Source organism: Sus scrofa, chromosome 6 (genome assembly GCF_054392235.1).
Source record: "Sus scrofa isolate SSC_HxYL_T2T_F1_AM1 chromosome 6, Sscrofa_HxYL_maternal_Yorkshire_Landrace_v2.0, whole genome shotgun sequence".
Taxonomy (NCBI): Eukaryota; Metazoa; Chordata; class Mammalia; order Artiodactyla; family Suidae; genus Sus; species Sus scrofa.
The window spans coordinates 25362866-25377810 of NC_139388.1; the positions used below are offsets into that span (position 1 = coordinate 25362866).

The window sequence follows — 14945 nt, forward strand, 5'->3', positions numbered from 1 at the left end:
TAAAGAAAGAATGTATGTCTGCCCCAATCCTGATTCCTATCTGTAAATCTGTTTTTTTTTTTTTCCCTTTTACTGTAAAACTCCCCACAATTCTCCCCAATGGAAGGGTATTAGCCTGCTGTGGCCTCTTCTGCCTCGCAAAGCAATAAAAACTATCTTTTTCTCCTTCACCCCAAACTCTGTCTCCATGTTTCCATTTGGCACTGGTGGACAGAGGCCAAGCTTTGGCAACATTATTAGATATTAATTTGTCCATGTGGGGTGGAGTAATCATTTAAACACAAGTGAGTAAACAACTAGAGCAGGAGAAACAGTCTTACCCCTCCTTCTTTGTTCCCTGCTTTCAATCCAAAATCCATCAGAATCTAGCACTGTGGCAGTTTAGCAATGGTGCTCTTGCTAACATTATACAAATTTTTCCTGGAAGGAATGGGCTTATCCTCAGAAACATCATAGATCAGTGTTGGGGAACAATGAATTTGATTATCAAAGATAGATCTAAATCTGTCCGACACTGAAATCTGCACCTTTTTTGAAAGGTTCCTTGTTGTTCTATCTGGGTTGAAAAACCAGTTTTCATGTTGAAAAAATAATGTGGAAAAGAGCAAACTCTGTTAAAAGAAGACCTCGAGGTATACTGTTAAACCGCTTCCAATAATGAGAGAAATAAAGAAGCACTTTGCGACTTTTAAGTCTTTCTCCTCTCCTCCACCATTAAATCTCCAAAGCACCTAAAATTGTTAGATCTCTTGAACATTGTGCATGTGAATGGTAGTTCAGGATTGGAGAGGGAGAAACTTCTTTATTCTCTGTCGAGTAATTATGCCAGTGGGGAAGTTTAGAAATGCAAATGAGCTCTCTCTGTGTGGCGTTTCTCCTCACACGGTGTTTTTACCTATAACCCTGGCAACTGAGTTCTGACATTTCCAAAGACAAGAATGTTACTCTTGATTGGTATCAGCTGCAGTGAAATATTTCTGTTTGAAAAACTACCACTTCAGCGGCAGTTTCTTTCTAATATCCACCTTATGGAGAAATATCCTACAAGCAAATAATATTCACTGTCTTTTTTGCATAATGATAACAACAAAAGACACAGGACCCAGACCCATGTATCTGATTACACAGAAGCCCTTAAATACATTTCATATAAAAAATGCACTTGCTTATTTTAAAAATGCAAGGAATTTTGACGTTTCTGAGTCGGCTGAAAAACAGTGCTATTTTCTACCTATTCAATTTCATATATAGTTATAAGGAGAAACGGTTTTAGGTACAATTACTAAACTCATTTTTAAAATCCAGTATAAAATTTATTTCTTCACATTAAGTTGTTCTATCTTGATATTGTGAAAATGTGTCCAAATTGCTTATGGATATACTTTAATCCAATGTAATTCAGTATTGTCTAGAGTAATTATTATTAGTTGTTGTTGTTTCACAACACTTTTTTCTAAAAGGTCCACGTTGCAAGAAAACAGAGTTTACTTTTTGCCTCAAATACTACCTGAAATGATGCCTTTTAGAAATGATTGTGATATCTTTCCAGAACTCCTGACAATAGAGTAAAAAATAACATTATGGCACCATCTAGTGACCTAATATTTCTCTTTTTCTTCCTTTGTTATCTTTAAAGAGCATATTTCTATTGATTATATAAAACTATGTGTACTCTGAGCAAATGTACAGTATAACTGTCACACATGGATAGAGGAAACTGATCTTGACAAGATGAAATTTCAAAAATAATCTTCCACCTTGTAGAGCAGGAAGTGCTTTACACCCTGGTCAATAATTTTGAACCTAGTCACTTTCTGCAAACAGATAATGAAATTTGTATAAATTCATATTTTGAACTGAGTAAGACAAATCCAATTCTAGAACATGTTTTCATCGACAAGTGAAACTTCGGTACAACAAAAATGATAAAGCTGGTATTATTTTTCTTATACAAGCAACCATAATTATTTATGTAACAGCAACATAAATCCAAAAATACCAGTAAAGAAAAAGAAATAGCTCACAACCCATAAGAGATAACTGCTAATGTAGTATAGAACCATGCATATGCATGGGCAGCTGATAGATACGTATTGTTTGGCATTATGATATATAAATTGACTTATAGTTTGTTTCTTAGTTCATAAATGTCTTACTATTTAACAGTACTTCATTATTCTAAAGGTAGATTGCACTTTAAACATTGTATTTTTGTCTGTTGGTGAAAATGTGAATTATAAAAGTATTAACGTATCTTCCTCTGTGAAGTATCTTGTTTTGTATTTGTGGTGAGATGTTGAATTCACAAAATGGAACTTGCTAAAAGCATTCCTAAAACTAGAACCTTTAGATTATGAAAGAAAGTTAAGTGGCTGATACTATAAGTGAACTGAATGTGCAGTAAGTAGTTGCCTCTGTAACATTAAGCATATTTTAAAAAACTTACCTTCACTGAGGATACTGAATTATATACTTCCTCCATCCTTGAAATCAGAGTTTTACTGGAATTGTGAAGTAATATCTAGCCTGAACAATTAATTTATTTAAAATAAGGCAATGTAAAATAAAAGTAAAATTAAAGGTTTTTTTAAAAAAAAAAACTCAGAACTTTATAAAAACAATTGAAAGAAGACTGATTAGTCCATGCTTTATAAAAAGAAACTTACATATTTTATTCTACTATATATTGATATGAAGGGGTATAAGGGTTCTTTAGTGGTTTCTGATAATTATCTCCAGTTCCTTTTTGTCCTATGAAATGGGTAACACACTTTTACCAGTGTGGAAAACGGAATGGTACTAAGAACTAAGGGCAATGATTCATTTTCTGGTTAGTGCCAACTATGCATCTTGCCATCTACACTGGGCTTGCTTCAAGACCTTTATTCTGAATCACAAAATGTGCTTACTCTGCTGCAGTCTTTAAGGAACTCATCCTTACCAATTGATTTCTACGAAAGACCAGCTATGTCTTACACATGCTCTTTAAACCCCTGGCTGCTGAGTTTGTTAGTTCCGGGCGTGCTCTGGTGCCTCTGTTTCTCTGAAGTGTATGACACACATGTAAGTGACCTCTAAGGTGAGACTCTCCTCTGTGAGAACAACGACGGTAAAAAAAAGATTTCATCTCTCTAAATGAACATCTTAAAAAATATATATTCTCACGGAACTATTTAGATGGAATCCCAGCACAGACAAAGATATGAAATCAGGGCAGACACAGAAGAAATTTTTTACCCACTTCAACCCTTTGAGGATTTTGGTCATCTGTGGTCAAATATATGCACTTCAGAACAATTACTGCTTCATAGGACTGTTATGAAGGTTGTGTGATAACACATGCAAAGAGTTAGAATAGCTGGCATCTACCAGCACTGTGTAATTGACATTATCAGTAGATTTGTTAAAAAGATAAACTTCATAAAAATTGTCAATAGATAACTCAGGCACACACAGTAAAACATTTTCCTTCTCTTTCAAAGCCAGTTCAGATAAGTTTTAAATGAAAGAATAAAGGGTAGGGGACTTTCTTTAGTAAAGTTTAATCAGAAAGTTTCCTATTCTTCTGCTCCAAGAGATCAGACACCAAATGTCCTTTCTGAAGCAGCGGGCTACTCAGTGACCACCTTCTTCCTAATTCATAAATCTGTCCTCCACTTGGTTTTTCAAATTTTCAGGGTGAATTTGTTATTATGGTCAGCCCCTTATATCTTTGGTTTCTCCTCCACAGCTTTAACCAACTGTGGATCATGTTTAGAATCCACAGTTGGCTGAACCAGCCCCTGGATGCTGAACCGCAGGTAGAGAGTGCCAGGTAAAGGACTTGAACATCCCTGGATTTGGGTATCTGCAGGAAATGGGGGTGTGGGGGACTCCTGGAGCCAATCATCAGCTACACCAAGGGACAACTGTTCTATGTATAAGTTCCATTTTCCTTCCTTTTTCTATCCTTGGACTCTCAGCTGAGTCACAGGCAGTCCTAAAGGGGCCACCTACAGTTATATACTATCTGGAAAATATTCTCTTCCTCTGCCCCTTTCCCACTTTAGGACAATATCAAAACAAGTTATTTACTTGCCATAATTTCTTCCCAGGTAAATTGTGCACCAGCCTCTCCAAATATCTAGCTATTTTTTGAATGTCATGTCCTTTCCTGCCTCAGTAACTTCCCAGATGATGCTTTTTTTGCTTGTCAAATATCTTTCCTATTTCTCAACATTAATACTTTCCTATCCTTTAACATTCAGCTCATGTGTTATCTCCTCTGTAAATGCATTATCCTATTCTCTCTCTCCTTCATCCTTTTTTAACCCTTTATCACATCTCTAATTTGAAGCACATGTCATACTTTAACAGGAATAATTTTTATATATCAGTTTAGTATTTTTTCACTGGCGAGTGACTCAATCCTGGTAGATCCTGATGGCATTTGCCTTCTGAATATATGACTCCTTATCCTTACTAGCATGATCCAGATTTTGTGCAGTGCCAATTTGGTAAATGTGAACGAACCTTTTTTTTTTTAGTGAGGCAAACAAGTGTTTATATTTAAAGAGAGAAGAAAGAAAAGATAGGTGTCCAGAAAGCAGAGGCACAGGCAGGCTAAGATAGGGGTGAAGAGGGAGAGAGAAAAGAGACAGACAGAGAGAAAGAGCAAGAGAGGAAGAGAGAAAGAGAGGAAGAGTGTGAATGTATCTTTTGTCTTTATCTTTCCCTGCCTCTTGTCGATTGGACTATGATCAAGGTACCTATGGTGGAGGAAGATGAGGATGAGCAGGAGCCATCATGTGACCATGAGACTGAGAGGTCCATGCCAAGAGTGGTAAGAGTGATAAGTCAGAAAGAAAAGAGTGTGCAACACTGATCACAGTTGGCCCCTGCAGTACTACTCCTGTACTACCTCTTCCTACACTTCTCACTGCTTAAAGAAATATAAGAAACTTCACTCTTCTGTTACTTGTAGCCTAGCTAATACCCTAACACAGGATGGCGAAAAAGGTAGAAAACAAATTAACTGTCAAAATGATGTACATGTTGTGGAATCTACTAATTACAAATGCCTAATTAGATGCTCAAATTATACACACACACAGAAATGCATTTCTATGTATCGTCTCTGATTTTCTCTATGTCATAATTATTCACAGATGGACTTTCACCTTGGATTTGCCAAAATGGCTTCTGGAGGTTTCGGGTTTATATCTTATGAACTAAACACTCTGCTGAAAGTGAACTCTGTTTTCTCGATCATTTTAGCACAAATCTTTGGACCAGCCAGATTTCATGTGTCCATCACCCAAACAATCATTCTTTTTTAAGGAATGGAATATAAGCGTTGTTATAAATATAAAAAGATTTTTTTTTCTTAAAGTAAACCCAGGCTGTGATTACTATAAGAAGAATGAGGCTAGAAGACAAAATCAACAGATGTCCATTGGATAAATTTATCTGAATTTCTGGAGAACATATATTTTTTCTTATTGCTCTGTGAATCCTACATGGTTAGCAAAGGATAAGAGTCTTACCTGTGTGTGTGTGTGTGTGTGTGTGTGTGTGAGAGAGAGAGAGAGAGAGAGAGAAATATATATATTTAAATGAGAGAGAGAAATAGAGCAAGAAAAAATCAAAAAAATTTTTTTTAAAAAAGAGGGTTTCATGATAACCTTCTTTCAAAGAAGAAAGATTCAGATATGAATCCATATTTTTCTATCCCATATCTGCTACAACCTTGGGAAAAAACCTCACTAATTACTTTCCTATTTATTTTTTACTTTCTTTCACATTGTTTTTTTTTTTTTTCTTCTGTGAGATAAACAGGATTGAAGGTAAAAGAATTTCTGCTCGGTTACTCACACAGTCTGGATAATGCAATTATGATAACATAAGAATAGATTTGAGAGTTTACGGACACATTGAATTTGATTATCTATTTTATTCACTTGATTCACCTGTTTTATTTTCTTTTCTCATAACTGAACCAGGAAGAAGCAGTCATCTCTAGAGAGTAGTTATTATATTTTTGCCTAATATTTTCAGACTCAGGTAATTCACCATTCTGATAAGGTTGGGGGCTTTTGAGATGTTGAAATGATTGCTAGAAATGAACTCATTTAAATTGTCCCTATCCTCATGTCACAAGCCATTAGTTCAATAAACTAATGTCAGATCTTGAAATTTTACCTAACCATCTAGAGTTCATTATCACAATCACATCTAACCACATGGCCTTAAATGTTTATGGACAGAATGATGTGCATGACCTTGTTTCTACACAGCACCCAGCTGCTCTCTGTTTGCTATTAAAAAGATAATTTTAGTGGTTTTGTCTGGGTGAGGTGGAAGTAGACACGAATTATATCCCTTTTAATATTTAACAAAAAATCCAGAGAGGAAAATGAGTGTGAGTCCCTACTTATAGTTATACAATGATAGATAAATCCAGGCTGTTTGATAGCCTGAAACTCAAGTGTCCAATAACATAAATGTAGACAAATGAAATATTTACCATTAGACTAACGCTATACTATTCATGCACATTAACTTCTAAAACTTGAGATTTGAATATTAAGATACTCATATTGATTTTTTCTTATAAAAATGGATTTAACATATATCTAAAGAGGACATTTGAGACTGACAATAAGACAACATTGCTTCTATTTATAAATAGACACTTCCCTGAGAAGGTTACATAAATATTGAGTGCAAAGATTCGGGGAGTGATTGACACGTTAAGTCACAGATAGGGATATGATTTTTTTTGACTGTATATTCTACAGTTAGGTTTACAGTATAAAATCCATAAACATTAGGAATAAACAATATTTAAAAATAATAAGACTAACATTTACACAGCGCTTGCTCTATGGCAGTCAATGCTCAAATGATTTACATGTAATAACTCACTTATTCGATGAGTACATAAGTTCCTTTGTCCATTTTGGAAAAGACGGAAATCATCATAAAGTCTAACATTAATAATAATAATTAATAATAACAGGGAAAAAGATGAGTACCTACTCTGAGTAAATCACTACCAACCCCAGGTGTTATTTATTTATTCAACAGCCCACAATTTTTGAGATCTTAACATAAGCTGGACAGGTTCTGAGGGCAGGAATAGGCTTAAGTCTTATTCTTAAATAGTTTAGTCTAATGGGAGGTAGCTGCATGGGTAAGTGCAGTACAATAGTATCTATTTGATATGAGAGATAAAAGACTTTTGAAGCACATATGGAATCAGTTAAATTCAGGGAGACTTCATGTAGGAGGTGACATAAGTGCTGATATGAAAGATGAAGGGCAAAAAGAATTTCATCATGTATAGAAGGAGGATATATTCATTCCACATTAGTGTTTCTGAATCTCAGTACTGTTGTCATTTTGAACAAATAGGTGTTTCTTGAGGGGCAGGAAGAGGAAGCACTTCCATGCATTGCAGTATATTTATTTCATAGCATCTCTGGCCTCTGCCCACTAGATGCCAATAGGGGCCACTTAGTCGTGACAAAAAGCAACGCCTCCAGTTATTGCTAAATGCTACTTGTATAAGAGGTTACAACTGTCCCCAGTGGAAAACTACTGTTTGCCAGAGAAACAACATATTAAAAATCAAAGTGCTTAAGAAACAAAGGTTTGGGAGTTCCCGTTGTGGCTCAGTGGTTAAAGAACCCGACTAGTGACCACAAGGTTGTGGGTTCGATCCCTGGCCTTGCTCAGTGGGTTAAGGATCCCATATTGCCATAGCTGTGGTGTAGGTCACAGATGTGGCTCAGATCCCGCATTGCTGTGGCTGTGGCATAGGCCGGCGGCTGCAGCTCCGATTAGACCCCTAGCCTGGGAACCTTCATATGCCGCAGTTGCGGCCCCAGAAAAGACAAAAATCCAAAAAAGAAAAAAAAAGGAAACAAAGGTTCAGTATGGTCACAAGCTCTAATGGCAACAGGGAGAAAAGATGCCTAGGAGAGAACTGTGGAAGCAAGTCATACTGAGAAAAGCCATCTGTTAGACTTAATCCCATATACAGCTGGGAGCCAAAGAAAAGTAGCTTAATTTTACTTGTTATGTTAGGAACTAACTTGGACAGCTCTATGGAGGAGAGCTTCAGATGAAAAAAAATGATACCCATTCTTAATCTCCAAAATACATTCTTTGAAATGTATTTGTACTTGGAAACTTTTTTTCTCATTTCTAATTGGTTCCATAGGAAAAAGGAACAGTGGGTTCCCATCACTTCAGGCTAGATGGGTCTTTTCCATAAATATATCCAAAGCTTCATCTACTTCATCCTCAAGATAATCTGAAATTTTCATGTCTCTCTAAACATAAAAGTACCATCTAATGCAAGTAAACACTACCTTATAAAGTAAAATCGTAGTTAAAAGTAAGTATAAACAACCAGGTCCTACTGGCAAGTCACTATATATTCAATATCCTGTGATAAACCACAGGGGAAAAGAATATGAAAAAGAATACATATATAAAATTAACAGAACAATGTAAATCAACTATACTTCAATATTTTTTAAAAAGTAAATAAATTAACTTTGAATTGCATTTTACAAATTCTCCTCAAAATTCTCCAAAAATCATCTATTCCCCCAGGTATTATTCTTAATGCTGTCTTTTTTGGACAATTTTCCAAATGTGAGATTTCTTTCTTCTAGATTCTTCTGAAGATTACAAATGCCATGACTCCCAATGATCCCACACAGAGTATTTCCTGTATGTGTCATGACAACTGTAACAATGCAGTCTGTCACACTCACTCTAGTCAGGAAGCCACTAGAGAGAATCCCAGGCATTTTGATATATGCTGTGTACCTATGGCATACAACTTGAGGAGTCCGACTCTGTTCAGAAATTTTGAAGCAAGTTAAGAATACAACCGAAATTCTCTAACCAACATATCTCTCATTTAACTTGAAAAAGAAATGGACATATGTGTGCATACATGTGTTTGTATGCATATGCACATATATGCTACTCTTTGGGAAACTGTACAGAAGTTTCTAGGGAATTCTTACACATTTACATACTCAGCTCACTGGTTCTTATCTATTTCCCCTGTTGAATTTATCTCATAGATAAAAGTAATTCATTCCAACTTGTGTTTCAATATAACGAGGTCATTTAAATGCTCAGTGGGTCAGACCATTCATTTTTTAGATTATAACATTTTTATTATATTTAGGAATAACCCCAGAACCAGATCACTCTGCTTCAGAACTCCACACCAGAACTCAGAATTTATGGACCCAGTAAAGTTTAATGCATGTTTAAATGATAAATTTTAATGCGTAATGGTAAGATTTTAAAAAGCTCATCTAATCTTACCTTGTGCCTTTATCATTGGACTCTGAATGTAACTTCATAAAAAGTCTGGTTGTCTTCCTTAATTTTATCTTCTTAGTTGAGGCATATAATCCCAGCATTTTCAAATCTGTTTGTATTATCCACTATATCCTCTATTCAAGCCTCATGTCATCTGTCAAGTTGAAAAAGACGAAAAAAAGAAAAAAAACCAGAAAACAGAAATGAAAAAAATCCTTTATACCTAATTAGGGTCAGTGCTAAATAATAAGCCTATTGCTAAGGTTCTCATAGAAGTAATTAGACTTAAACATTTTTTTTTTTTACCTATTCCTATTCTCAGTGATTGATACCAAAAATAAATCAGAAATGTATATACTTAAAGCAATGGTAGTTTTCAGAAAAAAGAATATTATACAAGATAAGCAAGAATGACAAAACTTAGATTAGATAAAAAGAGAGAAGAGATCCCACTGTGGCACAGAGGGTTAAGAATCTGACTGTAGCATCTTGGGTTGCTGCAGAGACATGAGTTCAATCCCTAGCCTGGAGCAGTGTATTAAAGTATCCAGAGTTGCTGCAGCTGCAGCATAGGGTGCAGCTCTGGCTTGGATTCAATCCCTGGCCCAGAAACTTCCATATGCCCTGAGTGTGGCCATAAGAATTTTTTTTTAAAAAAAGAGAAAAAACTAAAATAAAATCAGAAATGAAAGAGGAGACATCAGAACTACTGTCAAAGAACTACAAAGGATTACAAGAGATTACTATGAACAGTTATATACCAATAAATTGGATAAGCTAGAAGAAACAGATAAATTCCTAGAAACATACAACCTACTAAGACTGAATCATGAAGAAATAGAAAATCTGAACAGATCAATAACAAGGAAAGGGACTGAATCAATAATTTTTTGAAAATTACAAAAATAAAAGACCAGAACAAGAATGCTTTAACTCATGAATTCTACCAAACATTTAAAGAATTAATATCAACCATTCTCAAACTCTTCCCAAAAACTGAGGATGAGAGGAAACTTCTAAACTCATTTTATAGGACCAGCATTACACTGATACCAAAGACTAATAAGGTTATCCCCTCCCCCAAAAAAGAAAAGAAACAAGAAAAGTTCAAGTTAATATCCCTAATGAATAAAGATGCAAAAATCTTCAACAATATACAGGCAAACAGAATTCAACAGTACATTAAAATGCTATGCAACAGGATGAAGTGGAATTTATCCCTGAAATGCAAGAACAGTATAAATTAGGCAGATCAGTAATTGTGATATTCTCCTGGAGTTCCCATTGTGGCTCAGAGGTTAATAAACCCAACTAACATCCATGAGGACGCGGGTTTGATCCCTAGCCTTGCTCAGTGGGTTAAGGATCCGTCATTGCTGTGAGCTGTGGTGTTGGTCACAGACACAGCTTGGATTGCTATGGCTCTGCTGTAGGCCAGCAGCTACAGTTTCAACTGGACCCCTAGCTTGGGAACCTCCACATGACATGGTGAAGTCCTAAAGAGACAAAAAGCCAAAGAAACAAACAAAAAAACCAAGTAATTGTGATACCCTCCTATAACAAAATGAAGGATAAAAATCATCTCGATGTAGAAAGAAAATCTGACAATCTTCAACAACCATTCATGATTTAAAACTCTCAACAAATTATAGATGGAGTATACCTTAATATAAAAAAGGCCAATATAACATCATCACATCCAATAGTGGAAACTTAAAATCTTTTCTTCTAAGATCAGGAAGAAAGCAGAGTGCCTAGTACTGCCACTTTTTGTTCAACATAGTACTAAAAGTCCTAGGCAGAGCAATTAGATACGAAAAAGAAATAAAAAGCATCCAAATTGGAAAAAAAATAAAACTGCCTCTGCTTGCAGATGACATAACTTTGTATGTACAAACCCCTAAATAATCCATTAAAATTGGTTACAAATGATAAATGAATTGATTAAAGTTGAAGGATACAAAATAACATACAAAAATATCTTGCATTTCTATTCATTAAAACTAAACTATCCAGAAAAGAAGAAAACAATCCTATTTAAAATAGGATCAGAAATAATAAAATACTTAAGAATAAATTTAACTAAGGACACAAAGATCTGTATGCTGAAAACTACAAACTATTTATGAAAGAAAATGAAGGCAGCAAATGTTCATGGACTGGAAGGATAATTGTTAAAATGCCTATATTACCCAAAGTGATCTACAGCTTCAATATAACACCATTAATGTTTCAGGGACACTTTTCACAGAAATACAAAAAAATCCTAAAGTTCATATGGAATCACGGAAGACCCCAAATAGCTAAAGCAAGTTTGAGAAGGAAAAATGAGCCATCATACTTTCTGATTTTAAGATACTATTTCAAAGGTAGAGTAACCAAGACTGTATGTTACTAACACAGAAATAGACTAATGAAAAAGAATAGAGGGCCAAGAAATAAACTCACAAACATATGAATTTACAACAAAGAAGTCAAGAATACAGGTAGAGCCGAGAGGGGGGAAAAAGAGCCTTTTCAATAAAGGGAGCTGGAACCATTAAATAGCCACATACAAAAGAATGAAACTGGATCAGTATTTTATACCACATACAAAATTAACTCTAAATGGATAAAGGATTTGAATGTAATACCAGAAACCACAAAACTCCTAAAAGAAAATAAAGTTGCCATCAGTCTTGGGTATGTTTCTGTTTGTTTCTTTGTTTTTTGGATTTGACACCTGAAGCAAATACAACAAAAGGAAAAAAAAAAAAAAAAAGAGGGCTACATCAAACTAAGAACAACAAAGGAAACCATCAAGATGAGGAGCCTACCAAATGGAAGAAAATATTTGCATATCATATATCTGATAAGTGGTTAATGTGCAAAATAAAGAATTCATACAACTCAGTAGCAAAAAATTAATGTGATTAAAAATTGGGCAGAGGATTTGAATAGACGTATTTTTTTTCCAAAAGAAGACATACAGACTGCTAACAAGTGCATGAAAATGGGCAAACATCACTAACCATCACATAAATGTAACCTAAAACTGCAATAAGCTATCACCCTGTATCTGTTAGAATGGCTGTTATCAAAAAGACAAGAAATAGCAAGTGTTCATGAGGAAAAGGAGAAAAGAGAACTCTCATGCATTGTTGGGAATGTAACTGTCCTAGTGTTGATGGACAGTTGGTGCAGCTACTATTGAAAAGAGTGTGATGCTTCCTTGAATAAACAAACAAACAGCAAATATACAAGCTACCATCATATCCAGCAATTCTACTTCTGGGTATTCATCTGAAGAAAATAAAAACAAAACTCAAAAAGATATATGCACCCTCATATTCAGTATAGTATTATTTACAAAAGTTAAGATGTGGAAACAATCTAAGTGTCCATTAATGGATGAGGGATAAAGAACATGTGGTGTATATATAAAATGGAATATTATTATTCAGCCATAGAAAATGAAATATTGCCATTTGCAACTATACGGATGGCCATTAACGGCATTATACTAAGTGAAATAAGTCAGAGAAAGCAAGCACTGAATCATCTCACATATACATGGATCTAAAAAACAAAGCGAGCACATGGATGCAGAGAACATGTATGGTTGCCAGAGGTGAGAGGAATGGTTTGGGGAAAAAAATACGTTAAGGGGCTAAAAAAGCAAAAACTTCCAGCTGAAAAATACGTCATGGTGATGCAATGTACAGCATGGTGATGACGGTTATTCATACTGTATTTCATATTTGAAAGCTACTGAAAAAGTAAGTCATAAAAATTCTCATAAGAAAAAATATAACTATGTATGGTAACAATCATAGCTAGACTCACTGTAGTGGTCTATATATACAAATACATACAATATACAATATTCATTTGTATATTTATTTATTATACACATTTATTATATACATTTATTATATATATTTATTATTGTATATGAATATTGTACATTGTATATTATATATTTATTATTATATATTTGTATATTTTTGTATATTTGTTATTTATTTATTATATTTATTATTGTATATTTATTTGTATATATATACACAAATAAATATACAAATATTGATTCATTATGTTGTACACTTCTGAAACTAATATGTTATATGTCAATGGCATTTTAATTAAAAATGTATGCAAAGCAACAACAACAAAAGATATTGACCCAAAATCACATGACTTATAACCAGAGAAGTAAGGATGTTTAAGCCAATTCTGACTGCAGGGTTGGAGACCTTAATTCCTATGCTTTTTCTTCTCTTCCAGGCTGCACTCAATAAAAGACTGTTAAATGTAGATGCTTTCATTGCATTGAATTGTAAGTCCTTTGTGGTGAGTGATATCACCAAAGATTTCCAGAATATCTAACAAATCATTCATGTTTCAAAAAGTGGTTAGATAATTATCATAGACCTACCTCACCGTATGTGTCATATGACACTGTATGTCCCATGACAAATATATGTCCCATGTTGACATAGCAGGCTAATCATATTTTTAACCTAAAAAATTTTGAATTTAGAGAAAAATTCTGACAGTAACATAAAAGTCCCCTACATCTCTGTTTCCTATCATGTTACTATGTAACATTTTTATGTAACTACAGTACACTTATCAAAACCATTGAATGTTGGTATACTGTATGTTAGAAGTTATTAATGAACTGTCTTCAGAAATTTCTTATATTCAATAACAATCATAAAATTTCAACTTTCACCTAAAATTTTGGTTATTTAAAATTTATTTCATTTTCCTTAACTTTATCAAGTTTCCTTATAAAATTTCAGTGTTAATTTCAGATAAATATTTCAAGACATTTAGGAGACTCTCAATGCTACTGTAATCTTTGATGATGTAATATGTGTAGTATCCATGGCTGCCAAATATCATAAATTTTCTCTCCGGGGGAGAGAAAAAAATCCCAATTTCTACTCCCAGAAGTTTGAGAGGGATTTTGAGAAAATGCATTTTTAATGTTTCTTGTATAATTCTGATGTAGGCAGTTTATCGATTTAGGGAAACTATCATGTAAATATTTATTTTTCAGTTATATAAGTGCAATATTATCTACTGATATGAAAAAGTCCCCACACAAGTAAGATATTCTTTCAAGGTACATGTAAATAAACTTGCAGATATTCCTTCTTCATGTTTTCTGACTCTATTCTCCAGATACTGACTTAATAAAAGAAAAGGATACAGGAGTTCCCGTTGTGGCGCAGTGGTTAACGAATCCGACGAGGAACCATGAGGTTGCGGGGTTCGGTCCCTGCCCTCGCTCAGTGGGTTAACAATCCGGCGTTGCCCTGAGCTGTGGTGTAGGTTGAGACGCGGCTCGGATCCCGCGTTGCTGTGGCTCTGGCATAGGCCAGAGGCTACAGCTCCGATTCAACCCCTAGTCTGGGAACCTCCATATGCCGTGGGAGCGGCCCAAGAAATAGCAACAACAACAACAACAACCAAAAGACAAAAAAAAAAAAAAAAAAAAAGAAAAGGATACAGACACTATCTGGACTAACATCCATCTTCAATACAAACAGAAATGGTAAGAAAGAGGGAGGAGGGAGGGAAAAGATGAGGGAGGAACAGAGGACGAGGAGGGGAGGGGAAAA

General features: G+C 34.7%; 1 protein-coding gene across 1 annotated transcript in view; it reads right to left on the reverse strand.

Annotated features, from left to right (window-relative positions):
• Positions 1 to 14945, reverse strand: part of CDH8 (cadherin 8) — a 1221794-nt gene that overhangs the window by 1054135 nt on the left and 152714 nt on the right. Inside the window, exon 4 of the mRNA XM_084959944.1 lies at positions 9337 to 9487. The gene's annotated coding sequence lies outside the window, so the exon portion shown is untranslated. The remainder of the gene's footprint in view (positions 1 to 9336; positions 9488 to 14945) is intronic.